This window comes from Phodopus roborovskii, unplaced genomic scaffold, assembly GCF_943737965.1.
Source record: "Phodopus roborovskii unplaced genomic scaffold, PHOROB, whole genome shotgun sequence".
Taxonomy (NCBI): domain Eukaryota; kingdom Metazoa; phylum Chordata; class Mammalia; order Rodentia; family Cricetidae; genus Phodopus; species Phodopus roborovskii.
This window is the reverse complement of record NW_026126433.1, coordinates 48,717,501-48,734,848: the sequence shown is the minus strand read 5'-3', so window position 1 is coordinate 48,734,848 and position 17,348 is coordinate 48,717,501. Positions and strand designations below refer to the sequence as shown.

Below are 17,348 nucleotides of genomic sequence, written 5' to 3'. Positions count from 1 at the left end.
TGCCTGGCTGTGGACATGTGTTTTTAAGGAAAATAAAAAATCCAAAGCTTTAATGTGGAGGTCAGCGTGAAAGCAGGTGTGAGTGGGTGCAACGAAGGAATCATGGCTGCCAAAGTGTTTGAGTCCATCGGAAAGTTCGGCCTAACTTTAGCGGTTGCAGGAAGCGTGGTGAACTCTGCCTTATATAATGTAGATGCTGGTCATAGAGCTGTCATCTTTGACCGATTCCGTGGAGTACAGAACATTGTGGTAGGGGAAGGGACTATGATGAGCTGCTGCCATCCATCACCACAGAGATCTTCAAGTCGGTGGTGGCTCGATTTGATGCTGGAGAATTGATCACCCAGCGAGAGCTGGTCTCCAGGCAGGTGAGCGACTACCTCACAGAGAGAGCAGTGACATTTGGGCTCATCCTGGCTGACATGTCTCTAATGCACCTGACCTTTGGGAAGGAGTTCACAGAAGTAGTGGAAGCCAAACAGGTGGCTCAGCAGGAAGCGGAGAGGGCCAGATTTGTGTTGGGAAAGGCTGAGCAGCAGAAGAAGGCAGCCATCATCTCTGCTGAGGGTGACTCCAAGGCAGCTGAGCTGATTGCCAACTCCCTGGCCACCGAAGGGGATGGCCTGATTGAGCTGCATATGCTGGAAGCTGCAGAGGACATTGCTTACCAGCTCTCATGCTCTTGCAACATCACCTACCTGCCAGCAGGGCAGTCTGTGTTCCTCCAGCTTCCCCAGTGAGGGCTCCCCGCTGCTTGCACCTTCTCAGGCTAAGCAGACTGTGGCCTCAGTCGTTCTGAATATTCTTCCCTTCTACCCCACCCTAGAAATCACTGTGAAATTTCATGATTGGCTTAACATGAAGGAAATAAAAGCAAAATCACTTCAGGTCAAAAAAAAAAAAAAAAAAATCCAAAGCTTTATATTTGGATGTGTTTCCTCTGTGTGTAGCTTTGGAACTGAGCTGCAGACACACCTCTTCCTAGGGATCATTAGAAGGCTCCTGCTCACAAAGAGTTACATGGGATGTTACCCGAGAAAATATGCTTTGCATAAAGTAGGTCTTCGGTGCACCCTCAGATCAGTCAGCTTGCATGGGAAGTTTGTGGATCGGAGGAACTTGTGTCTTTTCCTGGGAAGTTCAGATGATAATTTAGGTGGCCCAGGGGGTGGTTGGTGAAACAGAGCTTGTGATTGCAAGAAAAATGGTGAACTCTCTGACCCTTTATGTGAGTCACTGGACTCCTTGGCTCTGCAAGTTTGGGGGATGTTTAAACAATCCAGGGCACAGGAGTGGCAGGATGGAGAGATACATGATTGCCTTTAAGCTGGCTCTGTCCATTAGAATGCACCTGAATGTAGTTATCATTGTGTTGGAAGGAATCTTGCTACCATAAAAGATACATTTGTTAGTACAATGGAAGTGAGGGAGGAGCCATAACATGAACAAAGGAGTCAAGACCATGAGGGGAAACCCACAGAATCAGCTGACCCTAGCTAGCGAGAGATCAATGACTCAGGTCTGACAAATGGGGAACCTGCATAAGACCAAACTAGACTCCCTTAATATAGGTGACAGTGGTGTGACTGGGACAATATATGAGGCCACTGGCAGTGGGTCCAAGATCTAACACTAATGTATAAACTATATGGAGAGATACCTTCCCCCACCTAGACACAGGCAGAGGTGTGGGGGTGGAGAGGTGCCTTGGTCCTGCCTCAACTAGATGATGGAGCAGACTTAGTAGCTGTCCTAAGAGAGGCCTTACCCTCTCTGTTGAGTATATGGGAAGAGGGGGAAGTGGAGGGAGTGGGAGGAGAAGAGGGAGGGGGAACTGGAATTGGAACATAAAAATAAATTAATAAAAATGCCAAAAAGAGAGAGAGAGAAACCACAACACACACACACACACACACACACACACACACACACACACACACACACACACACACAAAGATGCATTTGTTGTTGGAAGTGTCCTGGGATAGCCATTTCTTGTGGAGGTCAGGGTATGGCTGTTTGCAGGAAAACCAGTTCTTTCAGTTGCTGGATGGTGCTGGTACCCATTGTCTCTTTCATCTTTTGTTCCTCTGTGTGCTTTAGTAGTGTTTCTCTCATTACCCTTGACTAAGTTAGCTTTGTGCTCCTATTTACACATGTGGACTCTGTTCCTCTGCCAACAAAATGTAGCTTGCATTGCATACTTCTCCCAGTCAGTAACTACCGAGCAGCGTGCAGGTATATATTGCTTTGGTAACAGTGAGCATCCTGGGAGTGGATATGACCTCTGCGCACTAAGTGGGCTGATTCAGCAACTGAGCCGCAGAGAAGGCAGTGTGGTGAGAAGGATGGAGGGGAGCAGAGCCAGCAAGCCAAAACCGATACTCCCAGGAGATGTTACAGATCCCAGGAAACAGGGTCTAAAGGAAGACTGGTTCACAGAGTTTGTATTCTGTGAAATGATGTAGCCTCAGGTAAACAAGATGACTGTTGGACATTTGGAAGTCCAGAGGTTATAATGACTTGCAGGCACGTAACTTAGGGGGAGAGAGTGGGTTGGAGGATGGGTGGAAGAAGTCTGGTTGGTAGAGATACAGATCACATCCTAAGGAACAGGAGGTGTGGGTGGGGTTGTGCTAGCTGGCTTGCTTTTTTGGGAGCATACCAGGAGGCATGTAGCTAAGATTATACCTGGGCACTTGAAGGAAATGAAAAAGTTTATAAACCGAAATGGAAGTCCATGGAAGTCATACTGGACCTTCTAGAATTTAAAAAAAAAAAAATCATTGGTATTAATCTGCTTTTTGTTGCTAATTATATCATACCTCAAAGCATGTAAGTTCTGGAAGAACTTGTTTTGGCTCATGGTTCTGGAGATGCAAGGTCTAGGGGCTGGCTGAGTCTGGTGATGCCCTAGCTGCAGAGGTGTTTCAGGGCATAATGTGACAAGAGACAGTGCTTGTTGTGTGTTCGCCTGTGCTTCTTGTCTTAGAAACTCACCAGAATTCAGTCACTGGGGATTCCGATGACCATCTGCTCCTGCACATTCTAAAGGCCTCACCTCTGAGCAGTATGGCTGGACTAAGTTTCCTCCCTCTCAATCCCTCAATTGGGGATTATGGTTTGGGATGTGAAACCTTGAGATGCATCTAAACTGTACTCTAACAGTACCGTGCATTCATTATTAGCTTTGCTGTGTGGTTAGGTGGTCTTTTTCCCACCTCCACTCAGAAGCATCAGTCATTTCACTGTCCAAAAAAAGGTGCATTTGTTATATGGACTTAATTAAAAAACACAAAACCTTGTAATTAAGATAATTAACAATAACTTCATGTATTAGCTTTTGAGATAGAATCTCATTTATCCCAGGCTGGCCTGGGACTCATTTTGTAGTCTGTGCTGGCCTCAAATTCAGAGATCCGCTTACCATTGCTTCTCAAGTGCTGGGATTAAAGGCATTCATTACCATGCCTTACTGTAGGTAGAATACTTTTAAAGGCCTGTCTGTCCTTCCTTTCTTCTGTTGCTGGGATATATCACAGTGCTCAGCTACAGTAGTTCAGTAGTGCTGGCAAACATCCATCCGGCATTTAAAATTCTCCAATTGTCTTCTTTTTTGTTTGTTCACATCTGATGAGTCCAACTAAGGGATTGTGCATTACAGCTGATTAATTTATAAAAACTTTTTTTCATTAAGGAGAGATTTATATAACAAAATTAACCATGTCCAAGTGAACAGTCTACTGGGATTTTTGTACAGTTGCAGTGCAGTGTAACGGGATCTAGTTGAAGTTGCAGTGCAGTGTAACAGGATCTAGTACAGTTGCAGTGAGGTATAACTGCTCTGCTTGGTGTTGCTTTTCTACTCCGAGGATTCCCTGTGTCTTAATGACTAAATTTCCCCTTTCTCCCTTGGGTTTCCCAGGCCTGTGCATCTTCGATTACATCTCCACACCATTGTTTAATATGCTCCCTCCTCCTTTAAGTCTTGAATTATTGGGGAGACCTAGGTGCCATCAATTTGGAGTTTAGTCTTACATGAAAACATTTCTTTGGAGGCTTTGTGTTATATTAGGTGGCATATAATGCCTGTGTTTTAGGAAAACTCCATGGAGCCATTAGATGTCCTCTATGTCTATTTCATAGATGGTTTTGTTTGCCTGGGTGTCACCTAGCTTGGAAGCCATCCTTTTTGGGACAATGGTACCATTTTCTGACTATAGCTAAACCCACTACCACCTTGGGGGAACTTTAGGACTGTGCCCTGTGAGTCCCCTACACATGCACTCCCTACCCATCCTTCTCAGTCCTTACTGCACAGCTGTTGGTATGATCGCTTGGATCTACTCAGACTCACTGATTCAAAACTCTTCTTTTTTTCCAAGGATTTATTTATTCATGTGTTTTATGTGTATGAGTGCTCTGTCTCCATGCCCATTACAGATGGTTGTGAGCTATCATGTGGTTGCTGGGAATTGAACTCAGGACCTCTAGGAAGAGCAGTCAAGTGCTCTTAAACACTGAGCCATCTCTCCAGGCCCCTCAAAACCCTTCTTTACACCTTCCTTGCTCACCTACTTCCAGTCGCAGTAGTTGTTACCATGGTAACAGCAAATCACTTCCTAGTCTTGATATATTTTCTTAGGTTTCCTCATGTTAGCTTATTGCTCTTTACATATTTTTTTGGTACTGAAATAGTATAGGGTTTGCCATTTTACTCACTTTAAGTATGGAAGTCAATGACATTAATTGCATTCAGTGTTGTGCAGCCATCTTCTTCACTCTGTTTTTGAAACTATTCATCACTTGAACAAAAGAATCTCTTTTTGACTAAAAAATTATTTATTTTTTTTTGCTGAAGATTTGTAAAATGTATCCTGATTTATAACTGATAGACAATATCTCCTTCTTCCTTCACCCGCCCCGATAGCTTCTAGTTTGCATTCTCTCTATGAATTTGTCCCTTTCAACTATTTTATGCATGAGGAATTAGACATTTGCTCTTCTGCGTCCGGCTTATTTTGTGTACCACGATGCGTGGCTTTTGTGATTATTACTCTGAACATTTACATATAAGCTTGTGTTGTGGACATTGCTTTGATTATCTCCTGTGAGTGCATCTAGGACTGGGATATTGGGGTCATAGGTACTCCTTGTTCACTCCTTTGAGGTAGAGTGACAGTCATTTCCACAGTGGCTTTGACATTTTACATGTTTGCTTTTATGTGTCTTTTGGTTGTAGCTGTCCTACTGGGATAATAGCGTGTTTTCTGTGGCTTTGGTTTCCGGGATCCTCATAGTCGATGTCTCCTATTCTTGAATTTTCTGCTTCTCCTATGCACAATACTACACTTTATTGGTCTCCTCCAACTTCATAGTCTACTTGTCTTTTCCTGGCTGCACCTCCTCTATCTGCCTGCCAAGCACAGAGTACAACCTTGGGTTTTCTTGTTCTTTGAGCTCTTAGATTGTCCCATCTGGTGCCTCACATTTAAGTAACTCTGTAGCAGCATGAATCATCCTGGGACCTCTGTTTTCCTTGCTTTTTTCAGTGTTACACAATGAGACTGCCCACATTATAATCTGTGGCTCCAAACTTGGGCAGTTTGCTTATAAACTGTTCTGTATGTTGATTTGAGCTGGGGATACGAGTGTACATGGCAGAGGCTGAGTGGAGATAGATGTTTTTGGCACATCTGGTGACAGAAATTTGGGACTTTTTATTATTTTTTAAACCTATAAGGCTCTCACTGTATAGAAAGGTGTTTCCCATCTGACAAAAGGATTTACAGTTTGGATCTTAGATATCACCCAGGGCCAGTGTGTTAGAGACATGGTTCCCAGGATGGTTCTCTTGGGAGATGGTTGGACCTCTAGAAGGTAGGTATTAGCAGTTTAGCAGGAGGTCACTGAGGGTGAGCCCCAAAGGGACTGTGAGGTCCTTCTTTTGATCCCTGGCTCATGATATAAGTTCTGCCATCCACTCCTGTCATGATGTATTAGTGTGTTAGCAGGCTCATATGAATGGGAATGCTTGATTTAGGACTGGAACCCCCACAACTTTGAGCTAAAATAGCCCTTTCTCTTTGTACAGTTGTTTTGGGGAGTGTTTTGTGTAGTACTGTGATGACTAATACAAAAGGGAGCTGCTCCCTCCCCTTCCATGTGTAAATGTTGAAGAATGTGCAGTGTGTTCATCTGTGGATTCTTTTTCACAAGCTCAGGAGCCTCTGATTATTGTGACTGTATAGGGCACTTTCTGTACAGGTGCTGGGTGAGTGGGTTTGTAGAAAGTAGATTGTGCATATGTGTTTTCAAATGACAATGAGTTTGTGTGTGTGACTGAGAATGTGTGTGTGTGTGTGTGTGTGTGTGTGTTCCGAGACTTTTTGTAACTTGTGGTGCAGTACTGGACAGTTGACTTTTGGTTTGTATTTAGCTCACAAAAAACAAATTTAAAGAACATGGAAATCACTGGTGAACCAGTCAAGTGTTTTGCTGAAAACTTCCATATTTATTTTTCAAATCATCACAGTCCCATGGCATCACATGTCTTCGGGTTTTGTGTCCTAAGGTTGGGTCAGATGCCCTTCACTTTCTGTAGCTGACTTGTGCTTCATGTTAATTAGCTTTTTACAGCCTAGCAGCCAGATTTGATACTTCTGCAGTTCTGAGTCTAGTTGACTTGAGGAACTCATTTCCTCTGTATTTATAGAACTTCTTTTGGTTTGACTCTAACAGTCTATTTATAGATAAGAGATAGAGTGTTTTAATCTTACCCAGGGGATCCCTGATGAGCCCAGGGTGAAACCCAGGCAGAACAGTAAGCTGTACCAGCGGATAATTGCAGTATGCTCGTAACCCACTCATAAAATATTTATCTGTGCTTTATATCATGCTAATTTTTAGGTCTTTTCATTGGAAAATATATTTTGCTAGTTTGCTAATTATAGTTGAAATTAAAGGTTCATTGTAAATGCATTCTCTTTTGTAAGTACGTTTTATAATTGGTTAATCTTTTTTTTTTTTTTTTTAAGAAGTTTTATTTTGGGATAATCTCGAAATTACAGCAAAGTTGAAAATACAGAGAAGTTTTCTATGCCCTTTTCCAAATTTAGTGAAAGTTAGCATTTCCCACATGAGCTTCATTATTTTAATTGCTATTTACACACCACACACATACACACACACTTATTTCTTGAGCCATGTTAACGTCAGGCTGCATATGTAATATTCCTTTACTTAATAGTTCAGTGAATGTTTTTTCCTTCTCTTTTCCCCCTTCCCCTTACTTTATTTTCTTTCCCCTTTCCCATCCTTTCTGTTGTTTTGAATCAGAATCTTACATTGCCCAGGTAGGCCTTGAACTTTCAATGTAGGTGAGGCTGGCCTTGAACTTCTGTTCCTGTCTCTACCCTCTAAGTACTGGAATTACAGGCTTAACCAACAGTGCTCAACACTCCTCTGTCTTTCGGTCTCTCTCCTCTATCCTTTCTTTTTTTGAGGGTATATTGTGATGTGTGTGTGTGTGTGTGTGTGTGTGTGTGTCTGAGTGTGCATGCATGTGTGCATGTGTGCATGCCATCTACATACTCACATATCTACACACATGAGTGCAGAGGCCAGAGGTGAATCTTGGGCATTTTCCCTTGGTCACTTTCTACAAGTGAGTGGTACTCACACTTGTGGGTTTTGGGACTCAAACTCAGGTCCCTCTGCAAGAGCAGTAACTGTTCTAACCACTGGGCCACCTTTCCAGCCCTTTAGTTCTAATAGGGTTTTACAAAGTCTTTAAGTTTCTGTGTGTAAATTTACTTTATCTGAAGACTGGCTAAGTTGGCTTCCTCTTTCCTTATTAATATTTCTGTCTCTCACATCATTGCTCTGGCTTAGATTTGCAGTATGGATGCTGACATTCTTTTCTCCTTCCTGACCTTTCAGGAGCCGCCTCTAGTCCCTTTCCCCATTTCCTGAAGCATCTTGTTGCCTGTGGGTTTGCAGCCTGCATAGTCTCATGTGTGGTAGTGGTTCTTTCTAGTTTTCTGAAGGTTTTTCTCAATTGTATTGAATGCTTTCAGTGTGTCTTGAGATGGTCAAGATATTTCACATTTTTTTTTTTTGTCTTGCATTCTATTGATGTAAGTGTTGTGTTTCTTAATTTATATATGCTGAAGCATTTCTAGGATAAATGCTGTAGTATGATCATGTGGAATATTTATTTATTTAGTAACAAGAACTCTGAATGGCTTGGAACTTAACAGTGCAGACCAGACTGGCTTTCAACTTGCAGTGACTCGCTTGCCTCTGCCTCCTAAGTGGGATTACAGGTGTGCAACAGTATTCTCAGCCTTTGAGGGTCATGTTCAGGCCTTCTGGTGTACTGTTGGTTTTGTTGGTGTTTTATAGAGGACATTTTGCATCTGTTTTTGTGACAAATACGGGTCTAGTTTTCTTCTAAGTTTCCTAGTTTTGCTATCAGGGCAGTGTTGGCTTTGCAAAATGGTTTTGGGGTTTTTATCTCCTCAGTTTGGAGAGAACTGGTGTTGGTTCCTCTTTGAGAGACTGGTAGCATTTGCAGTGAAGCTGTCGTTTCTTGATCTTGCTTTTGTGAGGGACCCTTTCTCACTTATTCAGCCTTGATACTCATTTTTCTGTATTTTCATGGGTTAATTCTTGTTTAAAAGTTTAAGCTTGTATTCTAGATTTCCTCATTTATTGACTCATAGTTGTTTATACAGCCCATTGGTATTTCTGTGGTATCAGCCTGGCTCCCAGGGATGTCAGAGGGTATGCTGGGTTATGAAGATTCTGTGGACCATACTGCTCATAGTCCCCTGTTTGGTCACTTTCCTGTCTGTCACTGGCTACTTCCTGGGTCATCAGGTAAGCCAAGCTGCTCAGAGCGGGGCTGATGCATCAGGACATTAGAGTCATTGTGGAGTAGTCAGAGTTCCATGGCTGCTTTCTGGGTTTAGGTTTGCTGGCCCAGGTTTACCAAGTAGCTGGTCCATTTCTCTGCAATGCTCTAGGTAGGTAGAAGGATCTCAAGGTGGACTTGTGTAGCTGGAGCCTTTGGAAGGCTGGTTGCTTTGTGGGTTGGCCTGTTTGCCCCTGCACCTTTCAGTGGGGTGGGAGCTGTGAAGCTCCCCAGATTGGGTTCAGGGTCTGAGGGTGATGGGCTTCTAGAATAGCATGTACATCAGTGGAAATGTCTGGGGCCTCCTGCTTGTCCCCTCTCTGCAGAGGGAAGTCCTTGGCTCAAGGTTGCTCTCAAGAGATGGGACAGTAGGTGCCGTGGGGTTAATTCCATTCTTGCATGGCCATTGTGTTCCTTTGCACCCTGAAGTGTCTCTGCCACTTTCCCATTGCACTCTGTCAGCTCTTACTCAAACACTTAGTAAAACAACTCTTGGTTCATCAGCTACCTCTAGTAAACCATTTTAAGTGTGTGTGGGGGTGGGGGCAGCGCTAGGGATTGAACTCAGGGCAGCTTCTCTGCCATTGATCTACACCTCCAGTCCTTATTGTACATTTTAACATATCTGCATTTTGTGACATTTTCTATTGTCTTAGTTAGGGTCTCTGTTGCTGTAAAGAGACACCATAACCGTAATATCTTGTATAAAGGAAATATTTAATTGGGGTGGTTCACTTACAGTTCAGTTCATTACCATCATGACAGGGAGCATGGCAGCGTGCAGGTTGACCTGGTGCTGGAATAATTGCTGGGAATCCTACATCTTGCAGGCAACAGGAAATTGACTGAGACACTGGGCGGTATCCTGAGCATAGGAAACCTCAAAGCCCATCCCCACAGTGACACACTTCCTCCAACAAGACCATACCCACTTCAACAAAGCCATACCTAATAGTGCCCACTCCCTATGATATTTATGGGAGGCAATTACATTTAAACTGCTTAATCCATTAGCCGTATTTTCCTACCCAATGACTGGAACAGCATTTACTCAGATTACTCATAATGTCTGTTATTACATAGAGATGGGCAGCATTGCAGTTGCAGAGTAAATGTTTTCTTTTCAGTTTTTCAAGACAGGGTTTCTCTGTATTGTTTTGGAGCCTGTGCTGGAACTAGCTCTGTAGATCTCACAGCTCTGTAGAACTCACAGAGATCGGCCTGCCTCTGCCTCCCTTGTGATTGGATTAAAGGCATGCGCCACCAATGCCCAGCTTGAGTTAACTTACTTTGAAAAATGAAATCAGATTCTGAGCTCCTAACACTTGGTGAAGGTAAGATGAACTTAGAGCTCGCCATATGTTCTTGAAATCTTTAGAACATTTGCTGTTGATATGTTACCTTTTCAGAAGCTGTCTTTGTGGGGCTGCAATCAGAACCAGCTAAGCGGCCCCAAGTTTGTACCTGAGTCGTGTGTATGGATGAGGGACAGGCTAGCTATAGACAATAAAGAAAAGACAGAGACACAGAATAAAATCAGGAGGGCAGATCAGTCAATGCTGAAATGCCATGGGTTTATTTTTCACCACTCTTACACCTTAACCAAAAGGGGAACCCAGTATCATGTATATGGAACAAACAGACTTGTCTTCCTCCTTATTCTAAGGGTTCAGTAACCACACCTTAGCTTCAACTTCTCCTCCCCTAATCTTGAGTGTCAGGTGTAGCCACACCTCAGATTCAGGTCTGTTGTTCTTTAGAATAAGACAGCCAAACACCCTACTGTAGCCACACCTTTGACTTTTAGGTCTTATGACTTGCTGAGGATAGTTTTGAACTCTCTGTCCTTGTACCAAGATGGAGTGCAGCCATCTTTATGGGCACTGACAGCCTTTGACAGTGCGGAACATGGATGCCTTCTCCCTCATGCTTGAAGTTTCTCCAGATATGTACAAGACTCCAGGTCATCATGGCATTTAGCTGATAGTCTGATAACGGCTGGAGGTTAGCCCGGTAGTATTCACTAGGCATGGTCGAAACGTATTAAATTGTACTTCGTAATTAGGAGTTTACAGTAATTGTGACATGCTGGTTTGAAGTTTCTTTGTACTGTTGAAGGCAAATAGAAAGGGATTTGCTTAGCTAATTAAAACTATATACAAGAAGGGAGGTTTAATCCCAATAACCATTTTCAAACACTTGTAAAATCAGCACAAACTGGGGATATGCCAATTAAAAAATTTTAAATTAATTAAAGCACTAATGGAATCTCTGAGGCATTCTTTCTTGGCATGTGTTGAAGTTACTAGGAAATAGGGACCTAAGCTATTTTTCAAATATATAATGTGTAGTATATATAAATGTAAATTACGTATGTGTAAAGTATATATATATATATATATGATATTACTATCTAGTATAAACATAAGTAACTGAAACCAAAGTTGTACAGAAAAATAATCTTGCTTATGATATAGGACTCAAATAAGATAATTTGTATTCTTTTATATTTTAAATACTAAAAAGGTATTTCTTGAGACCTACTAAGCTGGTTTTACATCTTTATCAAGACTCATTTTGAAAAAAAAAACATACTAGACTCTGTGATAAGGTTTAACCCACATTAATTGATTAATTTTCTTGCTCTGTTTATAAGTATGTATGCACATGTCATAATAATGCTCTATGTGTATGTATGCATGCATGTGTCATAATACATATATGTGGAGATCAGAGGACAACTTCTGTGAGTTAGTTCTCTCCTCCTGCTGTGTGTGTCCCTGGGATTGAACTTTGGGATTGTCTTAATTAGGGTTTCTGTTGTTATGATGAAACACCGTGGCAAAAATAACTGGGGACGAAAGGGTTTATTTCAGTTACTTGCCCCATCGCAGTCCATCATGGAGGGTGGGGAGTCAGGGCAGGGGCTGAAGCAGAGGCTGCTTACCGGCTTGCTCCTCATGGCTTGCTCAGCTTTCTTTCATATACCATCTGGGACTACCTACTCGGGCCCCTGTGGGATGGGCCCACACCATTATTAATAAAGAAAATGGAACAATCTGATGGGGGCATTTTCTTAACTGAAAAATCTCCCCCATCAGATTGGTGCATTTTTCTCAATTGATGTTCCCTTTCCCAAAATGCCTGTAGCCTGTGTCAGGTTGACATAAAAACCTGCTGTTCAGGGTTGCCAAGCATGGCAGCTAGTGCCTGTATTGTCATCTCCCTAGCCTGTTGATAATCTCGAGGAGTCGTTTCATTCTGCCAGGTGTCTTCTGAGGCTTCTTTATCCAAACTAGAAAAGTGAGAACTAGAGCAGAAAATATGGTTCCTGTCTTTGGGAAATACACAGACTGAGAGAAGTGGCAAAATCATGCATGGTTTTAACTGGCATAACTCAAGTTTAGGCAGAGCACTGTAGGGTTCTTCATGCCAGTCATATAGTAGGAGGGCATGCAAGACAACCTTTGGGAAGACACAGTTTCTCTGTGTAAGAGCCCTGGCTGCCCTGGAACTCTCCCTGTAGACCACACTGGCATCGAACTCACAGAGATTGGCCTGCTTCTGCCTCCAGAATTAAAGGCATGTGCCACCACCACCTGGCTTATTCCTAAGATCTTACTACAAAACTCTCTCTCTCTCTCTCTCTCTCTCTCTCTCTCTCTTTCTCTCTCTTTCTCTCTCTGTCTCTCTCTCTCTCTCTGGCTTTTGGGCTGACAGACAACCTTAGTGTCACCCAGATGTGGGTGCTTTGGATACAAAAGCACAAAAACAAATAAACAAACAAATAAATAAACAAAGAAAACCAAAAACCAAGTCTTATGGGGGAGGGCATACCTTACAGCAAATGGTGACTTTTAATGAAGGCATCCACTAGCCCTGTTATTGTGGAAGCTGGGAAGGATTGCCTCTAGCTATTGTGGTCAGAGAATTGAGGCAGCCTGAGGGATATTCAGGTGGGGTTCCTCAGATATGGCTAGACTGACAGGCCTAGATGATCAGTGGGGCTCATCCGGCTGCCCTTCACGGAAGCTAAACAGCTGGCTTGGTCCTAATACATACAGAGTCTTACTTGTCTGAATTAGGTAGCCAATTTGATAGCTTTTGAAAGTGATGGAGGGGACACTAAAACAGCCAGGCTGGGACCCAGGAAAGGCATTTTTCTGCAGAAGGTGGAAGCAGAGAACCTTAGGGCAAACCCACCCTGTGGCAGAGAGTAGAGAGGACCCAGTGGAGGAAAACATGCAGAGGTAAGTCCCTTACTAATTGTGACCTGTGTTAATTCAGGTCATAGTGTCGGTTTTGTACAATGGCTGTCTCTTGTGATCTAGTGTGGCTGCAGATTAGGATGTATCTTAAGTGACTGGTTCATACATATAAATTTATATGAATATTTAATTATCTGTTAATTAGTCAATAGACAGATGGCACTATGTTAATTCTTTTATCACTGTTGTAGAAAAGCATGGTCTTTAATTTTTACCACCAGGAAATACCCGTATCTGCTTCCAAGTTTACTTAAAAGACAAGTGCATGGAAGTAGCATTTTTCAAGAACCCATTTTATTTTCTGAATTCAAAGTCACCTGTCACTTTTGCCGTAAATTCTTTGAGGCATGAAATAGCCTGCCAGTTGTCTATTGCTCTCAAAGTTAATGAATGGTTATCAATTTATCATGGATAATAACCTAACTGCAGATTGTAAAGAGGGCATTCTATCACTTCCAAGCACAGTGGCCTCAAGGCAGTTTCTGCCTTCCTATACTGTCTGCCTTTCAGTAGTAGAGTTCAGAGGCGAAGTGTCCCTAAAGCCTTTAGATAGAGCTTGGGTTTTGAAACTGTAACATTTGATAATAGCCCAGTGAGGCAGTGACTAGTTATAGCTTGTTGTGTGTAATAGATATGTGTAGCAGATTTCTGATGTAAGATTATAAATGAACTTTCTTGGGGAACAAACACCATACCAGTGCAGCATTTTAATCTTATTAATGTTACTTTAAACATTTTAAATATACTTACTTTTCCCAGCCCTCTAGCCTCTTGTTAGGTAGTTTATGAGTACCAACACAGGACTATTTTAAGGAACCCTGTTTTTCAAGGCATATTTTTTTCCACAGACAATGTGACATTAATATTTGCCTTTTCAGATCAGGGACTTGGAATGACCTTATCTTTATTGCAAACAAACCAGCCCAAGTGTTTTTTAATCTTGCAATTCATGCCCTGAGAACAATATAGCAACCCAGGGCTTGTTGGATCAATGGAACCATCCTCCCACTTTTTCAGCTACAAATAGTTGTAGAGTGGGCTATGTTAGTGATAGGAGGGTTTAACCTCTTGAAGGTTTTTTTGTTTTGTTTTGTTTTCCACTCTAGTCATAGCAGTAGAACAGTAATGGCTGTGCAGGTAAATGTGTTCATGGTTTGTCACAACTGTTAATATCAGTCTTAGGTGCTCTATCTGCAAAGGGAGCATTTTTATCTGTCTCCTTTGACTCTTTCAATTAGAGTTCGGCACAGTGGCTTATAGTATAGTAGTGGCTAGTTAACTTTCTTGTTGCTATAGTTTAATGAAGAATAACCTGTTGAGAGTTGAGGCCTTCCCATGTTGCTGGTAACCGCCACTAGTTACTGCCATTGCTATCGATTATTTATTTGCCTGTTTACATTTAAAAGCCTCCAAGATTCGGTTCTGGTTGCCTCTCAGAATATTCTAAAATAGATGGGAGACATTAGAGGGAATGCTCCCATGATTGGTTTTCCTTGCCCATTTCTTTTCATGTATTGCTTTGTGTTTCCCACGCTTGTCTCCCCAAGTACATGCAGAGCATTTCTTCTGCTGGAACCTCTGTTCGCATACATAATTGTTGGTTGGCCAAACTGTGAGGTTGCAGGCACTCTTCTTGCCACTCAGAGTACTGTAGTTTCTCAAGGAAGTGAACTGTCTTATGAAAATATTTCCTAGAGAGAATTCCAGCTTCCAGGGTTTCCTAGGTGAGCGTTCTCTACCTGGCATGTGTGGGGTGCTCAGCACACTTCCTCCTTTTTATTCAGCCAGGACTTCAGCCCAGGGAAGGTGCCTGCACAGTTAGGGCAAGCCTTTCTTCCCACCTCAGCCAACCTAATCTAGATAATACCAGGACGCACCTAGAGCCTAACCCTAACCCTAACCCTTACAGGTGTGCAGGAGGCATGGATGCTAGGTGATTGTAGTAGAGCTATTGTTTTACTTTTTGCAGTGTTTTGCCTGCATGTTTGTGTGTCCACCATGACCATGTTTGGTGTTCACTGAGTCAGAAGAGGGCATTGGATGCCCTGGAACCGGAACAGTTATGGGTGATTGTGAACCACTATGTAGGTGCACTGGGATTTAAACCCAGGTTCTCTGTAAGAGTAACAGGTACTTACAACCCCTAAGCCACCTCTCCAACCCCTCCTGGGCAATTCTTGATTCTCTACATTTTTTATTTTAAACTATTACACTGTCCGAAACCAGGACAGTTGTATGTCTTCATTCAAATAGGAACTGCAGATTTTAAAAGAGTTATTTTAATTTCAGTTTTAGTAACTAGTGAAACTAGTATTTTTTATATTATACATTCAGTTTTTATTATTTGGACATATAAATAATACTGATGTTTTTATATAGGAATTTTAAGGCAAATAGTATTTAATTTTTTTCCCTTTGAGTTTTATAGACTTAGTCACACCACTAGTATACACACATTTCCTCCGCTTGTTTCTGACAGTTTCATGTTGATGGCTCTGACAGACATGAGCAGAACTGATGTGGCTTTAAACCCTTCTCTATAACTTGTAGCCGTGTATCTCTGTGTCTGGGTCTCCTTGTCTGTTGAATGGGGCAGCAATATGGCAGGCACCTCATACATAGCACTGTGGTGAATGTCGTATCACGGTTCTCTAGAGAGACAGAACTTCCACATTGAGTCTCTCTCGCTCTCTCTATATGGCTATATACATGCACATACACATTTATATACATATGCACATAATACATACATACACACAGTTTATATTCACATGTACATATATATGTATATATATGTATGCATGCATGCATGTATGGGTTTTATTAGAATGACTTACAGGCTGTAGTCCAGCTAACCCAACAATGTCAGGCTATGAATGGAAAAATTCAGGGATCCAGTAGTTGTTCCGTCCACAGGCTGGATGTCTCAGCTGTACTTCATACATGTTGGAATCCTGAAGAAGTAGGCTCTAATGCCTGTGAAGGGATGGACTTGCTACCGATGTGAGAGCTAGCAGGTACAGAACAAACTTGCCCTTCCTTCCTGTCCTAATCAGGCTTCCAGCAGAAGGTGTGGCCCAGATTAAAGGTGAGTCTTCCCACCATTTCTGGGTCCTAGTGCATTCCAGATGTAGTCAGGTTGACAACCAAGAACTAATGTTATGTGAGTTAAACGATTTGATGTTTGTGAAATGGGTAAGACAGTGTTTGATACATAGTAAGCATCGAAACGTTTGATAAATAGGAAGTGCATCTTCCCCTAGCATTATCCCGTACTTCAAAATTGGCATAAAAATGATGGGTGGGGGATGGGGAGATGGCTCAGGGGTTAAGAGCACTCATAGCTTTTGCAGAAGACCTGGCACCTCACAACCACCTGTGACTCCTGTTCCAGGGCATCTGATGCCTGGTACACTTTCATACTCACACACATAAAACAAATACATCTAGGCGGGCAGTGGTGTCGTACGCCGCCTTTAACGCCAGCAGGAGGCAGAGGCAGAGGCAGAGGCAGGCAGATCTCTGTGAGTATGAGATCAGCCTGATCTACAAGAGCTAGTTCCAGGACAGCCTCCAAAGCCACAGAGAAACCCTGTCTTGAAAACACAAAAACAAAAACAAAAACAAACAAACAAACAAAAAAAAAACAAAAATCAAAACAAAACAAAAAACTCAAAAATTAAAAAAAAAAAAACCAAAAAAAACCCAAAACCTAAAAATCAAACCAAACCAAAACAACAACAGAAAAACAAATACATCTAATAAAAATAAAATTTCAAGAAAATTATTTTTAAAGGTGGGTAGGACTTCTTGGTGTCTTCTGGATTTTAACAGGAGTTCTGTTCCTTGTTGCTCACTAGCGTTTCTAATAAAGTTCTCATTAGGGTTCGATGTTAAGAGTCTGTATTTTTCAAAGATGTTAACCAAATAGTTTTCTGTTCTTTTGTTTTCCTCAAGGTGAAAAGTATGATGTGGTTTTGGAATTTTATTTCTTTTTAGCACCCAGGAGAGCATCTAACTGGAGCAATTGCAGTATGGATGAACTGTGCAGTTCTGGGTGCCCGAATTCTTAGTGTTGGACTATCCATCCTTGTGACACTGCAGTGAACCATGTGTCTACATTTTATTTAGTGCACATCTGAAGTCTCCTTGGGATTAACATT

General features: G+C 42.1%; 1 protein-coding gene and 1 pseudogene across 1 annotated transcript in view; both read left to right on the top strand.

Moving 5' to 3' along the window:
* Positions 1 to 17,348, top strand: part of Smyd3 (SET and MYND domain containing 3) — a 504,787-nt gene that overhangs the window by 22,126 nt on the left and 465,313 nt on the right. The gene's annotated exons all lie outside the window — the stretch shown is intronic.
* Positions 60 to 740, top strand: LOC127223680 (prohibitin 1-like; annotated as a pseudogene).